This window comes from Thrips palmi, unplaced genomic scaffold (assembly GCF_012932325.1).
Source record: "Thrips palmi isolate BJ-2018 unplaced genomic scaffold, TpBJ-2018v1 HiC_scaffold_18, whole genome shotgun sequence".
NCBI classification, from domain to species: Eukaryota; Metazoa; Arthropoda; class Insecta; order Thysanoptera; family Thripidae; genus Thrips; species Thrips palmi.
In genome coordinates this window covers 13002327-13029351 of record NW_023144627.1, presented here as the reverse complement: position 1 = coordinate 13029351, position 27025 = coordinate 13002327, and the positions used below count along the sequence as shown (strand labels likewise).

Here is a 27025-nt window from a genome sequence, read left to right as displayed (position 1 = left end):
ATGACTGCACGGATGCAGCAAAGGAGGGCACATCGCACAGCAGCAGTCCTCTGGAACACTGGAAAAAGGGGGTGGGGGTAGGGGGAGGGGAGTTCGGAGGACTGCGAGAAGAATCTTGGGAAGGGCGTTCCAAGGCGTTCCACGGTCGCACTTGAGCCCTTGAGGCATGTGATGGATTGCTCCATGGACACGGAAGAACAAACCCAGCACCACACACACACACACAGGGCGCGTTGAACGATCTCTCTATCCGATATCTGGACTGGGATATCCCGGCCAATCGGTCTGGTCTGGTCCCCGCTGGTCGTGGGCGAAACAACAAACCGGCCCGGCCTCGGCGCCTCGGCCTCGCGTCTGATGCCGTCTATTATTGTTGCAGGATGCTGGTTCCTCGTCTCGCCGCCTGGGGGCAGCGGCGGCGGCGGCGCTCCGCCTTGCTGAGGTACGAAACAACGGTGAAACTCGCTGCACGCGTGTGGCAACACAACTTCTTCAAATTTTTTTTTTATCACATTTTTTTACCCTCTTTTTATGGAGTCTTTTTTTTTTGCTATCGTTTTTTTACTTTCTCTTTTTTCTTGCGCTATTTCTTTTCATTTTGAACCTTTTTTTTGAAACCCCCGCAATCTTTTTTTGCGAAGACCTGTTCATTAGGTCCTTGGCGCGAAATTGAATACGGTACATCCGGCGAACATGTGATGGCGGTGGTGACAAAGTGCCCCGGCCTTCCCCCTATGGAGCCATTTGGCTGAAATCTCCCGAATCCATTAGTCGCCGGCCAATCCTGCGATCCTGGACGCGCCGCGCCACGCCGCGCAAAGCCAAGTACAGAGAAGCGGCTATTACCCATCCCGCTAACAACTATCCTCCCTCCCCTCCCCCTCCCCCCTTTCTCCCTTGGTCCGTGACCCCTCTGTCAACGTCATGCTGCCCACAGACCGATTGCTTTTTTTTTCGGTGGACTCCTTTTTTGTGTGCGTGGTTCGAGATGAACTTTGAAACGGTTCCGCCGCAGGCCCGGCAATGGATCCACCCACTGATACAAACAAATCAATTTTTTTTTTAAATACTTAAGTTTTGGACCTATTTTTTTTTTTTAAATTTGGACAGGGTACTCGACATTTTCATAAAACATGCAAATCCCTTGGGCGCGGCTTGTTTCATTTGAAAAACACACTTGCATTGTGATGGCGGTGCCCCGGCGCTGCCCCGGCGCTGCCCTTGCGGTGTAGTGTCTGCCCAAATGGAGCCGCGCCCACGCAGGGCGCCGCAAGCACCGCGCCGCCTTCCTCCCCCCCCCCCCCCAGTTCCCTTCGGCCCTTCAGGCGTCGCCGCCCTGACTGAGGGTTAGCGCACTCTACGGCGCGGCGTGCGACAACAATGGCCATCCCAAAACGGAAATATACATGTGAGCGGGCAGGCTTCCCCCTCCCTCTCGTGCAGGCCCTCAGGGCTCCCCCCCCCCTCGCCCCCTCCCCCTCGCCCACCGGAAGACCGACGGAGGAGGGGCTGCAACACTTGGTCCCGTAGGCCGGGCGGCCCGGGCGGGCCTTGGTGGTGGCCGTGGTGGTCGTGTCGGCGGTGTGGGGCAGCAACTCGGTAAACTAGAAATTGAAACGGCCCCGCCGAGTTAATTCCGGTGCGCACACCACTGCCAAATCAATTGAGGGCGTGATTTACACCGGAAGTGGACTGCCGTCGTCGTGGGGAAGTTACCTCCCCCTTCTTCTTCTTCTCCTTCTTCTTCTTCTTCTTCTTCTTCTTCTTCTTCTTCTACTTCTACATTCTTCGGAATCTCTTCCTCCTTTCCATACATGGGGGGGTTTTCCCGCTTCCCGCTTGACTTTTGATAGCGCCCCCCCCCTCTCTCTCTTTTGCAAGGGGGAAATTTATAGGGAACGGCTTCTTCTTGTTGAGGTTGGCATTCTTTCCGTCATTACTCTGGATTACGGGGGTCCCGGTCTGGCAGCGCGGCCGAGGGCGGCCCAGTGCTGGTCGGGACGGGCCGGGGATCCCGAAGGATTCGGGCGGGACGCGGACGGAGACGGGGGTCTCGGCGACGGCGGGCAGCGCGGAGCGCGGGGGAGCCCCCGACGAGCCGGGCCGGGCCGCACGCGCAACGCGCCAGCGCGCCGGGTTGCCTATCTCGCCATTGACATACCATTACCATTAAGGGCTAGACCACACATGATCGTATGCCATTTCGGGCCCGACACATGCTCGCCTGCACTGCAAAACGAGACATGGCCGTCCTTACTAGGGTGACACGTTATGCCGGCGGAGAAGAACCTCAATTGGCTACATGCTCCCACTCGCAGTATGACCAGTCAGAGAGGAGGTATACATCCCCGGGAGGGAATGCAGGCCTCCACCCCAGAACAGCCTCTTTGAGCACAACCGGGTCCGGTGCCCGCCTGCTTCGTCCCCTTATCTCGGGGATCAACGGCGTCCTCTTGGTCCAAATCTGGATGTATTGAGAAAGGTGTGCTTCGCCCTGCCCCTCTCTTCATGCGACCTGTGTCCTGGCGAGAGCATCCTGCGACCTTGCCGACAAAATAGAAAGCTTCATCCAACCGAACACCCGACCGACTACACACCGAATCGCCGTGCTGTGCATGTTGGTCTCGGATCTGCGATCTGGCGGCAATAGAGACATCCGACTGCTGGCTACCTGTAGACAGGACCGCCTGTGCGCGGCCCGTCACCGCACCACCGCGTCTGTTAAAACGAACCCCAATCGCAGGCGTTGATCTTCGGTCGCAAGGGGTCGGGCTGGGAGGTATGAAACGGTTCCGCCGCAGTGCCGGAAACGGATCCACTCACTGGTCCAAACAAGTAATTTTTTTTCAAATCTTAAGTTTTGGCGGATTTTTTTTGTGGAATTTGGACAGCCCCCGACGTTTTCAGAAGCCGGCAAACCCTTGGGCGGGGCTTTTTTCATTTGCAAAAGGACACTCGCATGTGTTGGCGGCCCCGGCCCCTGCACCCGCTCCGCTTGCGAGCCGTGTCTGCCCAAATGGAGCCGCGCCCACGCAGGGCAAAAAAAAGCACCGCGCCCCCGTCCTCGCCCCCCCGCCCTTCGGCCCTTCGGCGTCGCCGCCCTGACTGAGGGTTAGCGCACTCTCGGCGCGGCGTGCGACAACAATGGCCATCCCAAAACGGATGTCATGTGAGCGGGCAGGCCCTTGAACGTCTGTGCAGGCCCTCAGGCACCGCGACCCACCCGGAAGCCACAGAACCACGGAGGAGGGGCTGGAACACTTGGTCGTGGCCGTGCGGGCCGTGGAGCTGGCCGTGGGAACGGTGCCCCCCGGGGGCAGCAACTCGGCAAACGAACTCAAACCCCGCCGATTTAAATTTCCCGGTGCGCACGGCGAAATCGATTGAGGGTGTGACTTACCCCGGGAAAGTGGAGGCGTCGTCACCGAAGAGGAACGGACTACCCTTCCCTTCTTCTCTTCTCTCTACTGACTTCTTCTTCTTGTTCCTGTTGTGGAGCGTGATCTTGGGTATCTTCTTCGGAGATGCTGATGAGTAATTCTTCGGAGCTGCCTCGTTCCTTGGGGGGTTTGGGCCGCTTCCAGCTTGACTTTTGATAGCGCCGCCCCCGCACTCTCTTTTGCAGGGGGAAATTTAAGGGAACGGCTTATCTTGTTGAGGTTGGCATTCTTTCCGCATTACTCTGGATTAAAGGCCCGGTCTTGCACGCGCCCGAGGGCTGCCGAGGGCGGCCAGTGCTGGTGCCGCAGGATTCGGGCGGGACGCGGACGGAGACGGGGGTCTCGGCGACGGCGGGCAGCGTGAGCCCCGGGAAGCCCCAACGAGGGGCCGGGCCGCACGCGCGACGCTCCGGGGCCCCCCCGGGTTTCCTATCTCGCCATTGACAGGCGATCTTCCTCCACTCGGCCGGCCGGCCGGCCACGTTACCTGTGACCGCCTGGCGAGGCGGCGAGGAGAGGACGCAACGGCACTGTGAAAATGTCGGAAATGCCGCACTTGGCGACGGTTTACTTACATCAAACGTCATCCCTGATGATGACTGAGAATTTCACTGCAGAGAACCGAGGCTGCTCTCCGCAGCTCTCTCTCCTATCTCCCCCCCTCTCTCTCTCTCTCTCTCTCTCTCTCTCTCTCTCGCTCTCTCTCTCTCTCTGTCGTGCCGACTGCAGCGGCTCTCCTTGCAGTGCCGTGTTTGAGCAAGCGGACGCTCCGCCCCGCTTTGCCCCGCTCCGCCACACCGCCAGTTAATGAGTCACGGGAGGCGCCCCGATCGAGCGACCGACCAGAGGACCATTCCCCAGTTGTTTGTTTTCGAAGCGCAAACCAATTCTGACGCTCGGTGCGTGCCAGCGAGTGCCAGCCAGCCTGTGCGGACACCACCATATTTCAGCATCGGCCGGTCTTTTAACACTCGCCGACACAGAAATATGACCGGCATGGCGATGCGTGAGCTATTACCACGGCGACTACACTAGCGGGCGCCAGCGGCGTGGGAGGGGGGAGGGGGTAATCCCGTCCTTGGTGTCATAGTCGTTAGAATGCGCGTCGCAAGGCCGGCCATTGTATAGGTGGGGCCTCGGTGACCGGAAGAGAAGGGGGTGGGGGGCTTCTTCGCACCTCAGTGTCCCCACCCCGCTACTCCATACTGAGTACCATGAACCAAGGACCAGGGTACGGCCGGCTTTTCTTCTTTTCATCCATTCAGTACGGCGCCCCGACCCACCCCGCCCCACCCCGCCCCCCCCCCCGACACCTCCTCGGCCCCATTCAGGCCGTATGAAGCGCGATAAAGTTTAAATGCGATCCCCTCCAAAGTGCGTAAAATAAATTATTGACGCGCCCCCTCCACTCCACTCTCTCTCTCTCTTTCTCTCTCGCTCTCATTCTTTGCACGCGACACTCGCTCATTGTGCAATAAATAACTCTCATCCCGGCCGCTATCTCTCTCGCTCTCCAAGGTGTCGAGTCGAGTAGTGCGGCCTGCCGGGCTCGGCTCGGCTCGGCTCGGCTCGGCTCGGCTCGGCCACACCACACAACACACTCTTGGAATCAGCGAGCCGACAATACAGTGGCGTGGAGTTGGAGCGCCGCCCCGGTTCCCGGTTTGGCGCAGCGCTTAATGTGGGCGGCTTGCAGATGCGTCGCGGTTAAGTTGCGGTCATTTACAGCCCCCCCTCTCTCTCTCTCGCCCTTCCCCGCGATGTAAATTCGCGGCTGCTAACTTATGAAGAGTGCCGGCGCGGGCGAAAATGTTCCGGTGTGCGGCCGCTGTGCATGGCTGTGAGACTGATTCCGAGAGTCGTCTCTCTCGCACCCATGCGGGACGCCCCGCGGGAGAGACAGAACGAGTCGCGGAATCAGTCTGCTGGATGGCCGGATAATGGGCCAGTGTGTAGCCTGCCGCGTGAGCCGGACAGGCACAGAGGTAGATTTCCTGTTGGGTGGGAGAGGGAGAGAGAGAGAGAGAGAGAGAGAGAGAGAGAGAGAGAGAGAGAGAGAGAGAGAGAGAGAGAGAGAGAGAGAGAGAGAGAGAGAACAAAGGGGGAGATAGAGGGAAAAGAGAGTGGCCTGGACCATATGCGGTTTCCTTGTACTTTGTGGCGCAAGTCGAAGCCGTTGAAGCGTGGAAGCGTAAGCCACAGTCCACTTCCTTGTTCGCGCACGCGGCGGCGAGAGGAAGAAGGAGGAGGAGAAGAAGATGAAGTAAAAAATAATGAAGAGGTCAATTTGCATAATTGAGGGGTGGAACATGGTTTGGGTGCTTAGTTAGTGTGCACTGTCTTTGACCGAAGCGAGGGGGGGCTCTCCCCGGCTCTCCCCCAGAGCTGCCTTGGTATCCGGCCAATTAATTTGTCGCTTCTCCCTCTGTTTCGCGTTGCAGCGTGGCAACGGCGACGGGTAGGCAATCCGTCGCACGAGCATTTTTGCCTACCTCGCTGTTGGCGGGCGCTAGGATGCTGAAAGCTCTCCCTTCTTTCCCCCTCTCTCACCCCCCCCTCTCTCTCCCTTTGACTCCACCCCTCCTGGCGTCTCATTTCACCGACGACTCGCCGTAGTGATAGTGTCTCTTCCTGGGAGGTGTGTGACGACTCTCACTCACCCCTCCACCCGGCTCGTTCAATTCAACCCCAGTCGCACTCTCGCAGTGTACCCACACACGCTACCGCACGGTGGAAAACGAACCACAGTGCAGTCTGACAAAACTGAAAGAACATTCAAAATTTGAATGTTTTAAAAAAACCTGTTTTTCAAGGGAAATTATTTAAAAAATGTCACGACACCGGCTTTTGAAAAGACGTCAAAAAATTAGGAAGACAAAAAAAGGTTTAAAACAGCAAAATCGGGTGCCGAAGTTTCCGGACGAAGGCGGACTCGAACGCGGGCTGGGACACGGCATCCGTGCCGCGCCACGGCGGCCATGGCCATGCAAATCCAGGGCGCGGACGGGCCGCGAATCCCAAGCAGACCCAATAGGCGTTGTTTAGCGCACCCTGTAAACGGCCAGTACAAATGCCCAATCGTGTTTTTCATTTAAAAGCGTATTGCTGTTGCTGCTGTCGTCGTCGGGAGGGGTCGCAGACGCCACGTCGGAGTGAAGCCAGCTCTCTTTTTCCAGTGGAGTGCCACTGCGGAGCTTTCGCGGCTGATTTACCTGTCTGTGTTGACGGAAGACGCGTCCCGGGACAATGCGGCTGAGCCCTGAGCCCGCCTCGCCACGCCCGGGCCGGAATGGAACCAGCGGCAAGGTTATCACCGACGCGGGGCCAGACCCAATCTCATCATGTATAAACCTCAGCCTCCCGCCTCCCCCACCCCCTCCCCCTCTGCGAGCCCCGGCGCCCCGGCCGTTCGGGAGAACAGTAAAGACTTCAGATAACGACCGCATCATTATGGTTTACGAAGCCTCGCCGTGCCTACGCGACCTTGACGAAACAAAAACAAAACATAAAAAAGGGGGTGATAGTGATGGAATTTTCCGGTTGCGTCTCTGGTGAGGCGTGAGGCGGTAAACAAGGGGCTGTCGCAGTACTTCGTGCGGGGGGGCGGAACGGCTGACGGAGCGGTGATACAGATCAGTAGACTCTTCGCAGAACAGCGACTTTCTCTTCGCCATTTTTCCAACATACTAAGTCTGTTTGGCCGGAAGAGTTTCCTGTTTTAAACCAGCAACAGTGCGTGCGGGGCCGAGAGGAGTGGCAACATTTTCCCCCTCGGCAAACTTTGGCGGTGTGGTGTGTGGGGAAGTCCGCCCCGCTCTGTTTCGGCCAGAGTCACTTGGCCTTGGTCCTCGGTGTGGCCGGGCTGTGGCCGGACCCCCTCGTCATTATTCCGAACGCGCCTTCGGCTGTCCTCGGCTGTCCTCGGGTGTCCTCGGCTCCTTCGGCATGCCTTCGGCCCGCTTGCGACGGGACGCCAGCGTGACGAATGGCAGGAAGCAAGAGACGAATCCCTGTTTTTTGTATAAGTGGCGTCCTTCTCCGGTCCTCCATTGGCTGTGGAGGTGTGCTGCGGAGCTGCAGCCGGAAAACACGTGTGCAATCCATCTACTTCTCCATTCGGTTCCGGCGAAGCGAAAGTAATGCCCCCTCCCTCTCTCTCTCTCTCTCTCTCTCTCTCTCTCTCTCTCTCTCTCTCTCTCTCTCTCTCTCTCTCTCTCTCTCTCTCTCTCACACACACACACACACACACACACACACAGACACGACGTGTGCGAATGTTTCAAAATCGGTATAAAGACCTTTTTGCATTTTTTCCTAGGGTGAGCAATTAACTGGCTTTTCCTCCGAGCATTGTCGCCTTAAAGTTGGCCAACTTGTCTCTTAAACTATCTCAAATAATTATTTGTGCGCAATATGGCGTGTTTATTTTCCGGCATTCGCTACAAAACTTTGCGCAGCGAAACTCTCGCTTCCCCTTTAATACGCGTCGGCATCCCGGCGTGACGTATCCCTTCTCGCTCTCGGAGCTTTTGCCGTTTGCGCCCGGCGCGTCCAGCGGGCAACCCGCGTAGACCCTCCAGCGCCCCACGCCCTCTCACGTACACACACACGCACACACACACACACACACACACCTACACACACACACACACACACACAGCACGAGTGCCACGTAAACCACACGGCCGTCGACGGCCATCCAGCCGGCCCTTCCAAGGTGACTCCAGTGGTTGCCGGGAGCGCTATGCTTGCCGGACAAACTGGGAGGAGAGAGAGAGAGAGAGAGAGAGAGAGAGAGAGAGAGAGAGAGAGAGAGAGAGAGAGAGAGAGGGAGAGGGAGAGAGAGGGCGCAGCAGAAGGCGCACTGGGGCAGGGCCGCATGTGGGAGGCTGTGCAGACCGGGGTGCAGCCGGGACCCGGGGACCCCGTTGGGACGGGCCCGTCCCATGGGGTCAGCAGTTGTATCAGTGCCGGTCTCTGTCCTTGTCGCACTCACGGGGCGAGCCGAGTGGGTGCGAGAGAGACGGAGCGCTGGTCCGTGTCACGTGCCGGTCCGCAGTGTCCAGGCCCTCCAGGCCCTCCAGGAAAGAGCGCCCCTCCGCTCAAACAATGCCCGGCACGTGGGGGACAAATTAATCCTCGCGGGCTGCTTGCGCCCCGCCCCGCCCCGCCCCACCCCGCCCCGCCCCGCCCCGCCCCGCCCCGCCCCGCCCCGAATAGCGGATGTGGCTAAATCGACCAATCATGGCGGCTCCTGTCCTCCGGGACGCGCGTCTTACCGGACCGCAGAAATATTATTGGCCTGCCTTCGGCCTCGGCGACGCACTGTGTCGGTGGGACCGGATTCCTGTCCGCACCGCGTCGGGCCCGTCACGGTGGCGTGCCTCGCGTAAACAGCCAGCACATTGCTTGGCCCCCGCCAGTGTGTGTCCACCGGCACACTGGCCTGGGAGAGTTCCAACACCTCCTCAGTGTCCTGAGTCGTCTGTTTTCTTCGTTGTTCCGAGTGTATTTCGACGATTTGCGCGGACGAGGTTTCCTTGGCGAGTGGTGGTGATGACCATCACGACCATTACTGCAAATCATCACCACCGACTTCATCATCATCACCACCACCACCGCCGCCTCGAGACGCGAGCATGGTGCCGACTGTCGGGCCGCAGATGCATTACTTCGATAGAGGCGGCGTCTCTCTCGCACTCGCGGGGCGGCCCGCACGGCCCGCACGGGTGCGACAGAGACAGAGCGACGAAGCGGGCCCTCGGAGTGAGTCGGCAGGGAACGCGTTTCGGATTAGAAGAGATGAGTGGGGAAGGGGAGGGGGGCCCCCAACCCCTGCGCTCTTCCCACCCGCAGGCGCCACCACGCCACAAATTGTGCCCAGCCAGGAGCATAGCAGTGTGGTGGCTACAGCAATCGCTCCCCTCATGTAGGTCAAGATATCTAATGCCCCGCCTTCCACTGTCACCACAACCAAAATTTCACTGTAAAAAAAAAAGAAAACATTTTGCCTTTTTCTACCAGTTCCATTTTTTTTCACGCGCCATGGCGTCTTTTTTCCTTCCGTTTTTAACGCAGCTTATTGGACAGCGGCGCGCTTTCATTGGGAAACAGAGGGAAAACGGGGACAATGGGGGGAGGGGGAAGGGGTCGCCTTTGACTCGACCGGAAGACGCGAAGGACGAAGGACCTGCTAGTGTGGTGCCCCCTAGGGCGCGCGAAAGAAGTCGGCCGTGAAAAGAGTGTCTAATTCTTCTCGGCCCGGCGCGTTCCAACACCCAATCGACCAGGCTCGGCTAGTGTTACCCAGTTGTGTTTTGAAGCCGTAGCCAGCACTGTGCGCTGCGCTGAACCTCCGAGATCACAGTGTGCCCTCACCTTTCACCTGGTGGCGGTGTTTGCGCAAGGACGAGTGGTTGTGTTGCGGAGGCATCAAAGGACACGCTCGAGAAGCCCCCCCCCCCCCCTTTCCCAGCGCTCGCCCTCGCCCCACCAACATTTCATACGGAAGAATAACTACGTCCCGGAACATGCATTATGAATCCATTCGGCGAAAGCAGAGCTCTCACTCACACACACAGACGGGGACGCACACGTAAACGCACACATGTACATATGAACGCCCGCAGACACCCCCACACACAGACCGCACTCTCACAGACACAAAAGCGAACGCGGCTTCTTGGCATGGAGACAAAATTCTGCCGTGAGGGTCCCTCAAGCACCACTTAGACAGATGAAATATACCCAAATCACTACTGTGTGCCGGCGGCTGTGGAGCGCTAGCCGGGCACCGCGCTACGCCGCCAGCAATTTCTGACGACAGATCGGTTATACTTTCGTTTACTGTCAAGCGCGGCGAAACCAAGCGGCGAGACGAACAGTACTCCCTTCGCACAGCCAGGCCAATGGCCAGGCCGATGGCCCCGCCCCACGCACAGTGTTTTTTGGCCGAACCCACGTCTATTTCTTGATTCCCCCCCGTCGCCTTGTGTTTGATGCCCTGTGTCTTGAAGGGTGGAGCGGGGCGAGGGCGGAAGGGCGGGGAAGGGACAGTCCCTTTGCTGGTGTAGTGTCTGAGCCCGGACCAGCCGGACCTTGTGTGGAAATAGTTTGAAAGGGTCGACGCGCAGAAATAAAGGACTTGCCCACACCCCGAGAACAACCCGCAGAGAGTCTGGGAAGTCGCCCGGGTTGCGGTAACGCCACAGCGCCTTGGCCAACGATCATCTCTTTCTCGGGTAGGGTGGGCTGTGGGCACTTTCCAAAGTTGATGATCTTCCAGTTGGCCTTGTTCTGTTTCATTCCAACACGCTGCGCTCCGTTCTATTATTCAGGCTGAACGTTTAGGGGAAAAAATCCGCAACTGCTTTGTCAAATTGCTTAACTTGCTGCTTTAAATTTATTGTCACTGCCTTCGGGTCAGTACCAGCACCTCAATAAAATCTTCAGTCGTTTCAACCTTGCAGTGGTTCAAATCCACAGAGTGGCTTGATGCACGGTCGAAACGACGCAAGAATTTTCTGACTACCCTTCCTCCATAACCAAACGGAAAGTCCAAAGCCAGCCAGCAGGGCGCGAGGAGCCGGATGATTTAACCATGATCGTCATTTCCTCCGCGCGTCTCTCCTTTTGTTCCTTATTCTCATGCGAGTGAGTCAGGCTGGCGAGATTGATGCTGAATCCTGCAGGGGATAGATACATCAGGACCGAGGACGGATTCCTCTTATTGTGTCCCGCGGGTCTGATTTGGGGCTCCGGGGCGTTGCACCCCGCCGTGGCCCCGCGGCCCCGCAGGAACCGCGGCCCGAAAGCCCTGAACCGGCCGACCCCAGCTGCAGTACAAGGCGAACGTGACGTGGAGACTCGGCTAGAAAAAGCGCGATGCGCGGAGCACTAGGAAAAGCCGTGGATAGGCTGTTGTTCCACATGAACCAATGCTGCCGTCTTATTCCGGCGATGGTCCTCCCGAGACGGGGTTCATTTTCACCCTCCATTTACGCCAATCTTTATTATGTTCCGACGACCACTCCGACGTTGTCCTCTCGACTTTCCAGCCACTGCGGTGCAGTCGGTGGGGCCGCTTCGTCTTGCTTGCTCTTTGGACGGTGATGTGCGCGGACAGAGATGGAAGATTGTCGGGACTCACATAATTAATTCCCTTTTGAAGGTCTGTCTTCACCTTAAGCTGCTTGCTGACCTCCGTCACCTCGGCGGCCACTGCAAGCCTTGGTCGTCGTCCTGCACGACCTCGGCGACCACGTGCGTCGACGGCGTCCCTCCCACGGCCTCGGTCCCGCGCCCCCTCGAAGGCCCGAAGGCCCGAAGGCCTCCCCATTCTGGCCCCGCCAGCGCCACCAGCTCCGGCCGGGTCTGAGGACATTATTACCATGTCCGGCCCGCCCGTTGTCAGCTCAGGGTCGTCCGGAATAAGATATCTCTCGGCGCTGGGCGAGCAGCCCGTCCGGCCCGCCGTCCGGCCGGCCCTCTGGCGATGCGGACCTTCTGGCTTTCGTCGGGTGTCCACTCGAAGCGTCGCCGGCGACGATATTGCTCGCGCCCTATTGGCCGCCGGGCGTGGCCAATCACAAGGCTGGCTTCACTTCTAAACACCACACTGTGCGGGGCGCCTGCCTCGGCGAGGGTGGCAGCGGTGATTCAGGTCGACGGAAAGAAGGGGTGTGGGGCGTGGGAGGCGGCGGACCGCGCAGCTGAGGCCCACTGTAATGCTACGCAGAGGTGGGCGCCAGCCCCGCCAGCCCCGCCAGCCCCGCCAGCCCCGCCGGGCCCAAGGCGGCCAGGCGAGTGGCAGCCAGGCATACATGTTTGATGGTAGTGGCCGTCCGGGAAGGTCCCCACGGGCCTCGGTGGCGGCGGCGGCGCGGTGGCGGTGTTTGGGGCGTTCTTGGTCCACGGCCGGGGCCTGGGCCGGGGCCTGGGCCGGGGGAGGAGGCCTGCGTATCACAACCTCAAGCTGCTGCCCGCTGCTCCAAAGCGGTCTGGTCCTGCTCCCCTCTCCCCCCACCGCCTCCCTCCACCCACCGCAGTCTCCTGGGAACCCCGCGCACCTGGGTGTCGACGGACACACACACACACGCAGGTGGGCTCACACATTCGCACACGCACGTCCCCCGGACGCACACGCACCTGCTGCACCGCGGCGCGCTCGGCGGCCCCCGCGGCTCCCAGAGGAGCCGGTCCTGCGCATTTTCTGCCGTATGACGTGAGAGACGACACACTGGCGCGCAGCACTGCAAAACGAAGAAAAACAACGATTTCGGTGACTGAAACACCAGAGGTCAAATCAATCGAAAGAGCTCCCGTCTTCTTCGCGGCAAAGTGCAATGAGACGGCAGAATCAACGGTGTTTTCTTTTTATTCTATCTTTTTCTGGAGTGGAGACTGAAGGACGCGGAGCCAGACGGACAAATGAAGGGGAGGACTGAAACAAATTACGAGCTCGCTTTATTAACGCCATCGGAGGAGGTCATCGTCCAAATTACTTTCTTGCGTAAATGAAGAGTTTTTCGGAGTGAAGTAGTGCGACGGCTGCAGTGCTGCTCTGAGAGAAAAAAAAGCACAAAACAAAAAGAAGTCAACTACTTTATTGCACTTAAATAAGTAATAGTTGACACGGTGGGTCTCATGAAGCCTCAGCCCTCAGCCGAGGTATGAGACACGCCTTGCCTTCAGTGCAGGGCTTACGGTGGAGCCAGTAAGGCCCCGCTCAAGGCGTGCTCCTTCTGTTTGACGTTTTGGCTCGTTCTGTTCGCACACTGTGGGTCGCTGCTTTCGTTTCGTGGCCGCGCAGCCCAAGGGACTCCCGCCTGGCCCTGGAAAGGTCCTGGAAAGGTCCTGGAAAGGTCCCGGAATAGTCCTGGAAGGGTTCCGGCAGGTTTCTGGGAGGCGACAGGTGTGCTTTGGCTCCGCCACTGTCGGTAGAAAAAAAGGCCGTGTTTACTTTGCTTTCCCGTTCTGCGGGTGCAGGGGCCACTACGCAAATATGGGGAACGTGTCTCGAGACGTTCTTGAAAATTACTTTGAGGAACCACACCGACACAATCTCGACCCCCCCCCCCCCACACACACACACAAGGAGTCTCTGCGAAGTGTGCACGTGTCCGTGTAACGCCGCTGCACAAGTGCCACTTCAGAGGAAGCGTCGTTATATGTCGTCTCCTTATTTTTTTTAGAACCCGGAGAGTTCGTGCCCGATTTGCGTTCGCGCCCTGTAGATAATAAACGCGTCACAGGAACGGCTGGAGGGACTTTCCGTGGAAGGTGGCAAACATTCGATTTTCCCGTTTCTTAAAAAAGTTTCCACCCTCTTTTCCCTATATGCGACTTGCTTCGCTGTCTGTCTTTTTCTTCGGGGATAAGAGCAGTAAGGAACGGGGAAGTTGCGCGACTCGATTGCAGCATGCCAGGTGCTGTTGTTGTGTAGGTCCGCCATCAGCGCGACTTCACGACGAATTCCCGCCGCCATTTTTTTTGCTTGCCGTCCTGCAATAAACTGCAGGTGGGCGCGTTCGCGATCCAGGCCGTGTGCGATAAAATTGCAAACTCATCAATCTACCCCTCTATCTGTTTGCCGCGAGCGCGTTCGCCCCGCGTGACCCGGCCCGCCTGTCTATGGAGTGAACACACATCAAACCGCGAAACTCCGCGCCACTGGGCCCGGCCCGGCCCGTTCGCACCGCGCCATCCCTCACTGCTGGGCGGTGCGTTGACGTCCGCACTATTGGCGAACACGTGTGCGATATGCGCGTCCCTGCTCGGCCCCGGCGCGGTGCTGCTGCACCCTGGACAAACAAAGAGCCATTCAAGAGATAGCTTGCCGGCCGATGCTCCCTGCACAGTGAAACGACGTCGATCACGAATCAGAACGAGGCAGGTACCCCCCACACCACTGCACTGCGAAAAAGTGGGGGGGGAGTCGACTACGCTTTGTTGATATTCTGATAAGGGACTCACTCAGTACTTATGTTGACGCACAACAAAGTGATTTATATTTTTGTCAGTTAAGCTGTGTTTTATTTTACGCTGGTTGATTGTCTAGGCCTAACGTCAACTACACGAGGCCTACGACGAAAGGCCGCACTTTCATCCGATTCGGCGCTCCTTTTGTAATTTTAACCAGCCATCATGGCGCTCCTTGCGAGATCCGAATGGCACACACTCTGGCGCGCTCTCCGCATCAAATTGACACGCCGTATAGAGTTTGGGGCTCGGTGCGCGCTATGCGTGGCACGGCGTGGCACGGCGTGGCACGGCCGGGGATGAGCAAGGCCCGCAGCAATTACAAACTCGCCGCATCGACAGACCGGGAAATCCCTTTGGACCCTTTTCACCCTGCCTGCGCGCTGCGCGGTGCTGTGCGGTGCTGTGCGGCGCCGGCCCGCGCTGCGGTAACGTATGAACAAAGTTTGGTGCCGATAGGAACACACGTGGGGCGCGGCGAACATACACGCTACACCGTCTGGGCGCGAGGACACGCTTAACGCCGCAGTGTTTAGCAAAGTTTGAATGCGGTGTCTTCGTTCCTCGAGATGCAAATTCCTGCCTGGCCGCGCAGTGCCCGCGCAGTGCCCGCGCATTTAGCGTCCAAAGCGTGTGAAAGTTCGGGGCGCCCTTCGGGGTGGGAGGACGCACCCTAGCCTTGGCGGAGGAGCTAAACACTCTGCAAGTTGCAAAACGATGTTTGCAAATCCGTGCTATTTTTAAAGGGCTGCAAATTTGAAATGACGAAATTAGAATGGTGCTACCTAAAGCTTGGTCACGACAAAGCGACACAGTTAAACTTTCATTGTTGTTCCTTTTGAGGTTGCATCTTTCACTGACTCAGTGCACAGCTTTCGGTTTACACCACCGGGCCTCCAACACGTGCAGATTTTTCTCCTCCGGCGCTGGGCTGACCCACAGGCCCAAGGAAGGTGTCCTTTGTCCGCCGTGACGTCACTTTTTGGCTCGGGGCCCGACCTAGTGCAAGCCGCCACATGCCAGCCAATCAGACGCCGATAAATCTTGCCTCCCCTCCCCGACCCATTTCCGGTCGCTGATACCGTTCTGGTGCGGTCAGGGCGGCGGCGGCGTGGACCAGTGGACCAGCGCGCCTTGGGCCGAGACAGCCGAGGCGGCGTGGCTGCTGCACGTCTATCTCGACGGCCGAGGAGTGATAAAACTGTTTATTCTGCCGTTCGATTTACGGGCCCAGAATGAGGGTGTGCTCGCGATGTTTATCATTTTTTTGGTGTCTGGCATTTTGCTGTGGTGAACGCATGATCACAAAAAAAAATCGTGTTAGATCATGACCGTTGAAGTGACGAGGGATCTGGTAATTTTAAGTCTTTCAGCAGCAGTGGGCCGCTGTCCCCTTTTGCAGTGCAGTGTGCATCAACGGCAGTCCGCGGGGAAGAGGGTCCCGCCGCGCCGATTTGGGTGAAATATATTTATTCCGCTTTATCCGTGGCCCCCGACCGTCCCGACTGTCCCGTCGCCACGCCTGACTTTTCCTCTTGGACTTTTTTTTTTATTTCCGTCGCTGTCGTCCCGCGTCCGTCCGTGTTACGCCAAACCAAGGTGACGCAGCGGGTGGACTCTCTCTCCCTCTCTCTCCTCCTCTCTCTCTCGCTGTCTTAGTCGTTTCCCTCCTTGCACCTTTCTTGTGGTCTTTCCTCCCAGACCTCTTCTCCGATCCTCTCATTGAAAGTCTCTTCTAATGCCGCGCTCAATCCTCTCCCACCTTTCCCTCCCACGATCTTCTCCCACGATCTTCTCCCACGCTCTTCTCCCACGATGTTCTCCTCTCCGCCCCACCCCACCTCTCGATCCGCTCTCTGCCTCCCCCGATCACCGTGCCTAGTAGATCATGGCGAGCGGTTCCCCGGTGGCAGGAAGACCAGGAAGTGCCGCCTGGAGAGGAAGGAGATTTACTGAGCAGAACCACCCCTCCCTTTCCCCACCTCATCATTCCGTTCCCGACCTGCCCTCCACTAATAAATCTAATTGCGTTGGCCAGTGTCTGAGGCGAAATCCGCGAACGCCGCCATTTCGCAGTGGCGCGTTCTGCATGCGATATCGCGGGGATCTCGGCCGCGCCACACACCGGGACTCCTTCCATAAACCTTCGCGAAAACCCTTTTTGCCGTTCATTTATAACCCGGCGGGTTTACAAGGAGGAATGGGGCCTGAGTGCATCGGACCGTTTTTCGAGGGAGCCCGCCACAAGCCTCTCCGTCGCACCGCAACAAGGCGTCCTTGTCGCACCCTTAACTGCCGCGACGCGTCTCGGCTTTCTCACCGCCTGCGTGGCGCGGCGCGTGGCGAGCATTCGTGTGAAAGTGAGAAATCCTCTCGCACCAACGAAGACATATTCACGTATGCTTTCTGCCGATGCGCTGCGTCGCCCCTCGCAAAGGACTCGCCGGGGGGCCGCCTCAAAGAAACTCCGGCCGGCTTAGAGTTGCCAACTCCTTGAGATTCCCGCCGCATACCGCCGGGCCACCGCAGGGCTAGCCCAGGGTACCGCAGCTCGCCGCAGCTCCAGATCCCCGCAAGAAATTGACCGCCACGCCGTCGGCAGGTTGGCCAAGTTGAGCCGGTTTTTCATTATCATCCGGTTGGCAGCCGCGTAAAACACTCCGAAGAGGCTTTGGACCGAGTTCGGTGCACCGCAAGCCCCTTGGTAGAGCGTGTGCGGGGTCTTTGAGGACGGTGGCGACTTGATTATGACTGATGATGGTTTGCGTGTTTGAGTTGACTAAGGCGTCTGGACGAGAGTCAACAACCGCAGCAAATGTTTCATCAATGGTAGGCGCGCTGCGGAGCTCATTTCGACCGCGAATTCGTCTAGTTCATCATTTGCACTATGTGCGTAGTCAAACGACTATGCGCGCACACATGGCAACCCCACTTCGGCTCCAGGGCAACGTTCGGCTGTTTCACGGTCCGTCGAACAGTCAACACCAGCCAGGAACAACTCTGTGAGGGGCCTTGTGGGGGAGACGGGGCATGCGCTGTCGCCGCAATACGAAACACTCTCCTGGAGGTACATAGTGTAAACCACCCCTTACCAACCCTCTTCGAATACCGCCTGCACCGGATAAGTTTCTCAACAGCGCCAGGCCTGCATCAAAGCCGATTTTTTTAAATGCGCGCCGAATTATGAGGAAGGCCGGGCTGGGCAATACCTATTATGTTGGTTCGGATTTCGGACCGTCGTCTGCCCCACCCTCCCTTTTTACCGCGTTTCCGTCACCAAGTTTTAAAAACTTTGTAAAGGGACCCATCGATCCGGCGACACCCCTGTCACACTGCCTCCAGGAATGAGTAAAGTGAAGAGAGAGTTCCACACAAAGCATCCCTGCGCCGGGCAGGCCGTGCAGAGGCCAACAGCGCGTGAAGTGGGGCGGGCGGTGCAGCTTTCTGGTATTCACACACCACTGTGTCTTCCTTTGCGCGGCCCCGCAGCGCCCCGCAGCGCCGGCTGCACTGTAGTGTCGCCGCTCCCACCTTCTGCCCCGAAAGGGGCCCCCAAAAAGGGCATCAAGAGAGAGAAGGGCGCAAAAAGACGAGGAGTTGTCGCAATATCACAGCGCGCTAGCTGCGATGCGGCGCTCAACATCCTGCAGCGATGGCGCGCGCAGCGGAGCCGCGCCGGAGCCGTCTCCGACGATTTAAAAACAGACGAGACGGATAGTTTGATGAAAGAAGAAAGAGTTTCATCCTTTAGCCGCTCCTCCCTTTTTCGCGCGCCAAGGGTTCCCTCTTTCTCCTTTGCGCCCGACAGTCACCCGCTCTCGACGGAGATGAACGCCGGTTTCTTGTGACGGCTCCCTTTTTTCCCCGCGTCTTTTTCCCGCCATCTTCATTGTTTTAAAAAATAACCTGTCATTGTCGCACGCACTGACCATCCTTAGCGAGCATTGGACTCTGCTTTAATATCCAGCGTGACCCTTTTTCCTGCGAGTCCCGTCCCGACTGTAATTATCCTCACCCCCCGCAAAAATGATTGATCTTTCCGCGCCGCTGTGCTCCGCTGTGCTCCGCTGTGCTCCGCTGTGCTTGCAGCGAGAGCTTTCGAATCGGACGCGCGACGGAAGACCAAGTTTAGCTTCCTTTCGGAGAGCGCGCGCGCTCCTCTGCACTTCGGCTCCACTTCGGCGTCCTCTCGGCCACGCTCGGCTGGGTCATCGCCCCGTAATGAATTTTCACGACTTGGTAATGACCCAACGCCAAAGCACCGACTGCAGGGCCAGCCTCGACCGGACGGGCAGGGACCGCGCGTAAGCCGGGTAAACCACGCGCCGACTAACCTTCCCCAACCGGGCGGCCGGCCGCAAGCGTGCAAAGTCCGCGTGGTTTATGGAAGGGCCCGTAGCGCCAGCCAGATTTCAACGGCCTAACCTTGTCTTGAGTTACTGCTTGTACGAGGACTGGCGCTGTGTGCGTGACCGTGAGGGGGATGGAATTCGGGATGGGGTGGGGGTTGCGGACGGCCGGAGGACGGCCGGGCCAGGCTCTGTCCGTGCCGTACCTGGGGTGCAGTTACAGTTTGCCCAATCTCCAGATGTAAATTAAAGCTATATTTTCTCCAGCTTCAGAGGGGCCTTAAAAATGTAGTCGTGTCTTATGGCGATGTTCTTCAGACATTTATACCTTGGAGATATTTTTTTTTTGACGAGTGACGTTTTTTCTCGTCTATACAGGACACTCGACGCTCGCTCTTTCCAGTGCTGTAATTTATGTAGCTTCAGTCGAGCGTATCAGGTTCAGGTGTTGTTTCAACCCACGAAATGTCGGGCTGTCCTTGGTTCTGAAAGTTTATCCTGACCAGCGCTTTCTTTACGCGAGTCCTGAATGGGAGCGGTCCAGGGCATTGTGTGGCGCGACTGCAACGTACTCACGGCGCGTTTGCCCCGCCTTCCAGGAGAAGTTCGGGTATGAGTTCCGGGGTGCGCAGTTCCTGTCCAAACAAAGTATTTGACGCCTTGCTGGGAATCAAGCCATTCGCGCGCAGACACAATGAGCAGTGGCCTTGCCGGCCCACGGCAGCCCTCGGCCCCACGGCACGGCCATGCACTCCGCTGCCCCTCCCTGATGAGTTTCTACTTAAACGGCGGGGTCGAGGCGGCCCAGCGCTGAGGGCTGGAAGGGTCTGGTAGCAGGGTCAGGCCGTCCCGCAGGGCTCGCAGGGCTCGCAGGGCCAACCCAACCTTGCGGTCCTGCAAACCTCACCGACATCGCCGCTAGTGCCTCCACGCTCCCCACCCCCCGTCCCCACCTCGCCAACCCCATTCCCCGACAAAGACGGAACTATGCCCGCCCACGGACGCTGACATATTTTGTGGCCGTCTCCGCCATCCAGGACGCGACGCGCTCCTTAAATCGACGAACAAGTATCGCGTCGTCAAAGTTCCGCCGCGCGTCGGAAACTAAGTAATGGCGCATCACTCAAAGCAGGCAGCTACACTCCACGGCGTGTAAAGGCCGACACTTCTAAGAGGTTTCTTCTTTTTCAGATGTCACGGGACGACATCCTGATCGCGTGCGAACACAAAACGGGTAAGATAGCCGTCTTTAATTTTAACGTGAATTAAGAAACAATTAGAAGAACGTCGGACCGTTCCTTCAAGCGACAGCAAGTTGTGTTTGCCGTGTCTGGTCAATCCAGCATCTGTCCGTGCATTTAGGAGGACTGGATTTGCCCGCGGCACGGAGCAAGATGTCTGGTTTGTGTGCCCTTGACTTGGGGCTCGGGCTCGGTCCAGGCCGAGACAGATTTATAAGACCCCTCCCCCAGTTCGAGCCGGGGCCAGGTATGATTCCGTTCTCCCCCTCGAACTCTGCGACGGTCATGGTCAACTTGAGCAAACCCCCGGCTGAGGCTCCGGTAACTACCCCTCCAACATCGAGTTGCCGATGCCCGGCTTTGATCTGACGGGGACTCGGGCAGTTGTTCTGGCGTGAGAACCTCCCGGCACCCACAGAACGGGCCCCACTTCCCTCTGCCTGGAACTTCTCCTTGGCGCTGTCATCTTTATACAGGCCTGGCCGGAACACATGCAGGCCGGCTGACCGCAGGCAAGCCAGGCCGGCCTGGCCGGGCACTCGGCGGCCTCAGTGCTACGTCAGCCAGTCCGGCCGGCAAGTTAGCCACAAAGTGCCGCGCTGGCCAACCAAGCCAGGCCCCAACTCGTAAGTACCACGCCGGATGTGGGCACGCGTGCGTGTGGGTGTGGGGGAGAAGGACAGTGGCGGGATGAATGTGTAGCTGCATGGGCACACCATGGGCCCACGCAAACACCACTGCCAACTACAGCAAGTAGCACGCCCTTCCTAGCCACAGTGCTGAAAAGCGGTGCTTAACAACTCGGGCAGCTTGTTTTGCTGCATCCCCCCCCCCCCGATGCCCCACGGTGCAAGACGCCTTCCGATTGGACAGTGCGGCCCGTAGTCAGCCACCCTGGAGCCCCCTCTCTAGAGCCTGTACTGCTATGACCAGTAAAAACTACGACTGCAGCTTGTGGTTTAAGGAAGGGTGAGGAAAATTCCTCGGCCCATCCCAAAGAAGCACGAGGGACCTCTGCGCCTCAGTCTCGGCACCCCACAGACGAACAATTCGGGACATAGTCGGGGCTCCGCCCGCCGCGGCGGCACCAACTAATGGTGTCACAAGTGCGCGGGACCGAACATTGTCCGTTCGGTGGGTACGCGGTCCACCAAGTTGTGCGGCCCCTTGCCCCGGCGGCGCTGCAGTAGTAGTCGATACTCCCCTGCAACAAGCAGCTATCTACGCTCACTGTCTCGATAACCGACTATCTACGGGCGCTCTCCCGACAACCGGCTATCTACATGGGCTGTCTGGATAACCGACTATCCAACATCGTAGCGAGGTTAGGGTTGTCGTATAACGAAGTATTTTTCTCCATGACACTTAAAGCGACCCGTTTACACCATACTTAATCTTGCTTTGACAAACTTTTGACAAGTTTTGGTAAAGGTTTTGCGAGGGCAACTTAATTGGTTGGATAAATAAAAGCATTCAATCTCGCGAGGTGGAGAAAGCAGATAGTCGGTTATCCAGACAGCCCGTGTAGATAGCCGGTTGTCGGGAGAGCGCGCGTAGATAGTCGGCTATCGAGACAGTGAGCGTAGATAGCTGCTTGTTGCAGGGGGGTATCGTAGTGTGGTATAAGTTTACATCATAAAGGTCGACCGTGTCGCAGCGGCAGCTAGAGGCGCCCTTGTGATGGAGTGGACCGACCGCTGGCCAAAGCGCCAGTTCCCTCGGCGATGCCCTTGGCCCCGGCCGCTTTTTTACAATGCTAAGCCACACACACACACACACACACACACCAAGACACAGGGACAAGGCGGGGAGAGTGACAAAGAGGGGTGGTGTGGTGTTGCATGGTTTGGCGTTGAGCCCGCTCTATATACAGTATGTGCCTCCTGCTAGGAGGTCATAAGACGGGTGGGGGGAGGGACGGGAAGGGGTGGGGGGAAGTTCTTAACCGCTTATCGGCCCCCAGATACAATAGGGGGAGTCGTAGAGGAGCCTTATCTGGCCCGTGCGGACTTGTGAACGAACCATTGCCGGATCCAGGCCGATGGTGTGTAAAGACTGTCGCCAGGCCCCGTGGGGGCCCCGTGGGGGGCTGGGTCGGGCTGGGTAGGGCTGAGGGGGTGGGTTAGGTCCTGGACCGTGGATAATGCGGAGGTGCCGTGTGGGGGAGGGGGAGGGGAGGCAGGCCGCTCTCGTGTTACTACACAGCTTTTAGCTTGCGGCCGGGCCGCGGGCGGTTCCGTCTGCTCCCCATGCCGAGGTGGGCCGGCCCGGCAACGCCCGGCGACGCCCGGCAAACAGTCAGAACAAACTGATCCCAGAGGCAGACGGAGCGGCGGCGCGACATGAGGGATACATTTCACTAAACAAGAGGGCGCGTGTGGATTTTATCACGGCCGGTGTTTGCAATCCAGGCTCCGCCTCTCTTCCCCACTCCCAGCCCACACCCCAGCACGGTCATCAAGCCTCGACACATTTACTCGGTATCAGTGGTTCTGACATCATTTTTGTCCTCAAAATGTTGGTTTTACATTTCAGAACGACTCGCAAATGCAAATTCCAGGATGGTCCCCACCGACTCCCGCTATCCTCTGGCCGCTGACTGCGAGGCCACATCACGCGGCGACGCGTTGCAGGCTGGCAGGCAGGCACCGCCTCGGCGCAATCCTGTTCGAAAATACGAGCAGCTTCGTGTGACGCCCGACCCCGATGTTCATCCCCCTCGTTCGGTGCGCGGGCACCGCCGCCACGCCCAGCCAATCACAGTAAAACTTGAAGGGACGGCTGCCAAAATGCAAAGCAGCCGTACCAGCGAGTACCCGATGGCTTGCCCGATGCGGCGGCGAGATAGTACGGCGCGTTCGCGAGGCGCTGCCTGCGCTGCCTGGGCCTCCACTGGGTGACGTGGGCCGCCTGGCCGGCAACGCCCTGCCGCACACCCTCTTTCCAACTCTCTCTCTCTCTCTCTCTCTCTCTCTCTCTCTCTCTCTCTCTCTCTCCCCTCTCTCTCTCTCTCTCTCTCTCTCTCTCTCTTTTCTCCCCCCGGGACCCGGCTGACGCGGAAACCAGTGTGCTCCCCAGTTTTATTGATTTTTAACTAGTTTGGAGGCTTTGAAACGCCTACAAATATTTTCCCAGGGAAAGTTAAAGAAGAAACCACCAAGATGTGATAATAATCACAGCCTTTTGGTGCTCTTCTAGAGGATAAATCTACAACAAAAAACCCCATCAGCCGGCAACGGTCACAGTCATGGCGTCCCGCCAGGCTCTGGCCGAGCTCAACAACAACCATAAAAACAACCCCACCGTCCTCAGCGGCAACTCTGGAATGACATCTTGGCTAAAGACTTCACCCAAAACCATCACCAGCAATCCAACAAACCTTCAACAAGTCATCCACAAACAATTCATCAGTAAGTCAATTTGAATCGACTCACGTAGTTCTGAAAGTAGCCGCGGGTCCTTTCCCCGGGATCCAGCATGGCGGCCGCCATAACCCAACTGCCCCAACCCGACCACCAGGGGCCATCAGTCAAGACTAAAAGAACGCCCCCAAACCCAAAAACAACATCGGCAGCAGACGAACTGATGAAGCAATCAAACAAGTTCAACAAATTATGTGCCAACAAAAAAGTGTGCAATAGTTATTGAAAATACCCAAACTGTTTCTCAAGACTCAGCATTGAGAGCCGTTGCTGACTTTTTTTCGGGCGCTAATATCCATTATGTGACCCGATTTAGTGGCGCACGAATCTGCATGTACTTGTCAAACGAAGAATGTGTCAACAAACTTTGTCAAGAAGGGGGAAATAGTTATTGATGTCGAGTTTTTTCCAGTACGAAGATATGTTACCGGGGCCACAAATTTTGTAGTTTAAAATTTGCCCACCTGAGTTTTCTGATGACGACCCAAGAAACTGTTGGAGCCTTATGGTAGAATTGTTTCTGCACCATCAAACTCCGGTTAATACTTCTCATGATGATTTAAAAACATGAAATCCTGGCCCCGCTCAATTTACATAATGATACCCAGTGACTCAAATGACCCACCCAAAAGAATTTCCCATTGAAAAAATACTGAGGGACCAAAAGTTTTCTCTATGTCAACAGAGATATTTAGTGTGTGCACACTGTCTCGCACCAGGTCCATCAGAGAAAATTGCAAAAACTCCAAATCGACAACATCAACTTCCCAAATTTCAGCCTTCAGTGTCAACAAGACTCGTCAACACAAGAAAACCACTCCGCTCAACAGAAATCCAGGGGAACCCGCCCAACCTAACCTCTGATCCAACGACAAGTCTCTCCAGTCCACCCAACAACAACTGGCAGCCAAATAGTCACCAAACACCAATATTTGGGGGAACCCTTTTTCCCCAACAATTCAAAGCCATCCAACATCACTCAAGAAAGCCGCCTGCGTTGAACCAACCCCTGCCTCAACAAAAGAAAACCCAAAATTGTCGCCCCCTTTATGTATCCACTAGCTCTACTGAGGACACTGACTTTCAGGTTGTCAGCTACAATCACAAAAAGATGCTGCCCTTCAGAGTACCCTGTTCAAGTAACGGACACACAAACCCAGCAGTGCCAACGCTTCAGTCAAGAGAGTACTTCCCCACAAATGACGAAGATCTCACATCAAGCTCTTACAGTGGGGTGGTAAAAAGATAAGCCTGAGAGAAAAAAAGTCAAGAGAGCCAAAAAGCAAATAGCTGTCAACCAACTAATGAAGAAATGAAAAACAAATCATCATCCTAAGCCAAGAACATTTCCGCAGTTTTCTCTCTGAGTGTAGAGGGAAATGTAACTCAAAAGCTGTTGCATCTAAGTATACCAGTGACTTTAGTGCTTTAATTGCCAACTAAATGAGCTCAAATACTATGAAAAGATTTTAATTTACTAAGGAGACTAAAGCGTGCAGCTGAAGCTCTCATTTAACAATTAGTAAATTGTTATTTTTCCTCTCAATGTAAAAGTGTAAGTTACCTCATCTGAAAAAAATTGCCCCCAAAAAAAAAAAAAAAAATGAAAAAAAAAAGAAAAAAATGAAAAAAAAAAGGAAAAAAAAAAAAAAAAAAAAAAAAAAAGAAACCAAAAATGAAAAAATTTTAAAAATCTCTCTAAGTTAAAAAATGTAAAACCAGCACCAAAAACATAAAAATTTAAAAAAAACAGAAACTCTGCATGCATTTTGTGAAAAAAAAATTACACCACCCTTGGGCCCGAATGTGAAACAGAACCCCCCCAATAAATACTTTTAAAAACAAAAAACTCTCTCTCCTCTCCTCCCCAACCACACACATCCATCACACCACACACGAGGCTAAAAAAGGCCCCTCGCTCTCTAAACATCCTACTGGTTAAACACGGGTCGTAATTTTACCACTTTGCTCCCCCCTTTGCCACTGTTAACACGTGTGTTTGACTTTGGTTAACCATAGGGCCGGGAGCGAAAAGCCAGAGGTGGTGCAGCTGAAAAAATAAAAAACAACATTCAACAAAATGCTGAGCCCTGAAGTTACGTAAATTCATTAAAACAAGACCGTGGGAAAAGTCAACAATATCTAAGTTCCTGTTGAATATTTTCTGCAATAACTACAAGTGGATGAATAATTAAAATATTTATTTCGTGAAACTTGCGTGATGACCTTTCCGACAGTGTGACGACGCCACCCCCGCGACCCACCTGCGCTGATAGTCCCCGGTGTCGGTGCAATGACTGTGCAATGGTCAGAGTTATGCGGGCCGAGCGGTTCGTGAGCGGCCGTCCGTCAGATCCAAACAACACCCTGTCGCGCAGCCAGCCATTAAATTCTACACTGGAAACACCAGCGAAACAAACCGACTGGAACTGTGCGTTGCCTGTGTCATGACGGCAATAAGGCCAGAAGTTTCAACCGATTTAATTTTTTTTTTTTTTTCGGAGCAAGCGTGGCAAATGTGTACGTTTTGAGGTACTTTCTCGCGGGGTAGCCGGTCTTCCGGCTCGGCTGCACCCTCGTCCCGAGAACGTCTCTGGCAGTGCACCCGGAGCGACCCGGAGAGCCGCTGCCGAGCGCTGCCGGGTGTTTGCAGAGGAAATGTCCGCTTGGCAGTATCGAGTCGTACTTGTCATGCCGAGCGATGACGCGGCCCGTACTTTTGGCCGGACGGCCGGCGCCGGGCCGGGACCCCCTGGGCGGCCGCTGGCGCATGGCTGCCCCCGCACTGCCGCCATGGCGAGCCATGGCCATGGCTGGCGAGTCTTTGGCCGGCCCGGCGCTCTTAAACAATCCGCATGCGATGCTAGCGATGCTAGCGCCGCAGCGCCGCGCGGGCACTTCTGGCACCACGCCGAGGATAAGCGGCAGATAAGCCCCGGTCGATTGTTATATTTATTCCCCAGAAAGCGGCGACGGAAACGCTGCGGCAGCGGCGGGACCGAAGCTTGTTTCAGATTTGCGAGTGCCTCGCACGCCTCACTGGTTCGCCCAGTCTGCGTGCGAAGTTTACCGGGGGATTTTCGGAGAAACGCGACTGTTCGTTTCCACGCGTTTTCCTGTTTGCAGGATGACCGCCGCCGACTAATGACGACGTCGATGGAGTGGCCCGGCGTCGCGCTGCTGCTGCTGGCTGCGGCGGCGGCCGCGGAGGTCGCCGTCAACCCGGAGGCCGCCGTCAGCCCGCGGGCCCCGGAGGCGCTGCAGGCCGCGTGCGGCGGCACGCTGGTGGGCCAGGACCACGGCGTGCTGCAGACGCCCGGCTTCCCGGGGCCCTACCCGGTGCCCCTCAAGTGCACCTGGATCCTGGACGCGTCGCACCGCGTGGAGCCCAGCATCGCCCTGTACCTCAGCCAGCTGTACGTGCTGTCCGGGCTCAGCGTGACGCAGTACGCCTACTACGAGCGCGAGGACTTCCACATGGGCGAGCAGCAGGTGAGCGAGGAACAACAGCCAACGAAAACAGGGAAACAAGTGGGTGTACTACACGCCGCCCCGCCCGCCCCGGGCACGGCCGTGTTGAATCTTCCTCGTTG

General features: G+C 56.9%; 1 long non-coding RNA gene across 1 annotated transcript; it reads left to right on the top strand.

Moving 5' to 3' along the window:
* Positions 1 to 375: 375 nt before the first annotated feature.
* LOC117645218 lies at positions 376 to 26617 on the top strand. The gene is made up of 3 exons (XR_004587712.1): positions 376 to 442; positions 19961 to 20003; positions 26559 to 26617. It is a non-coding gene; the product is annotated as an uncharacterized LOC117645218 (long non-coding RNA).
* Positions 26618 to 27025: the final 408 nt, after the last annotated feature.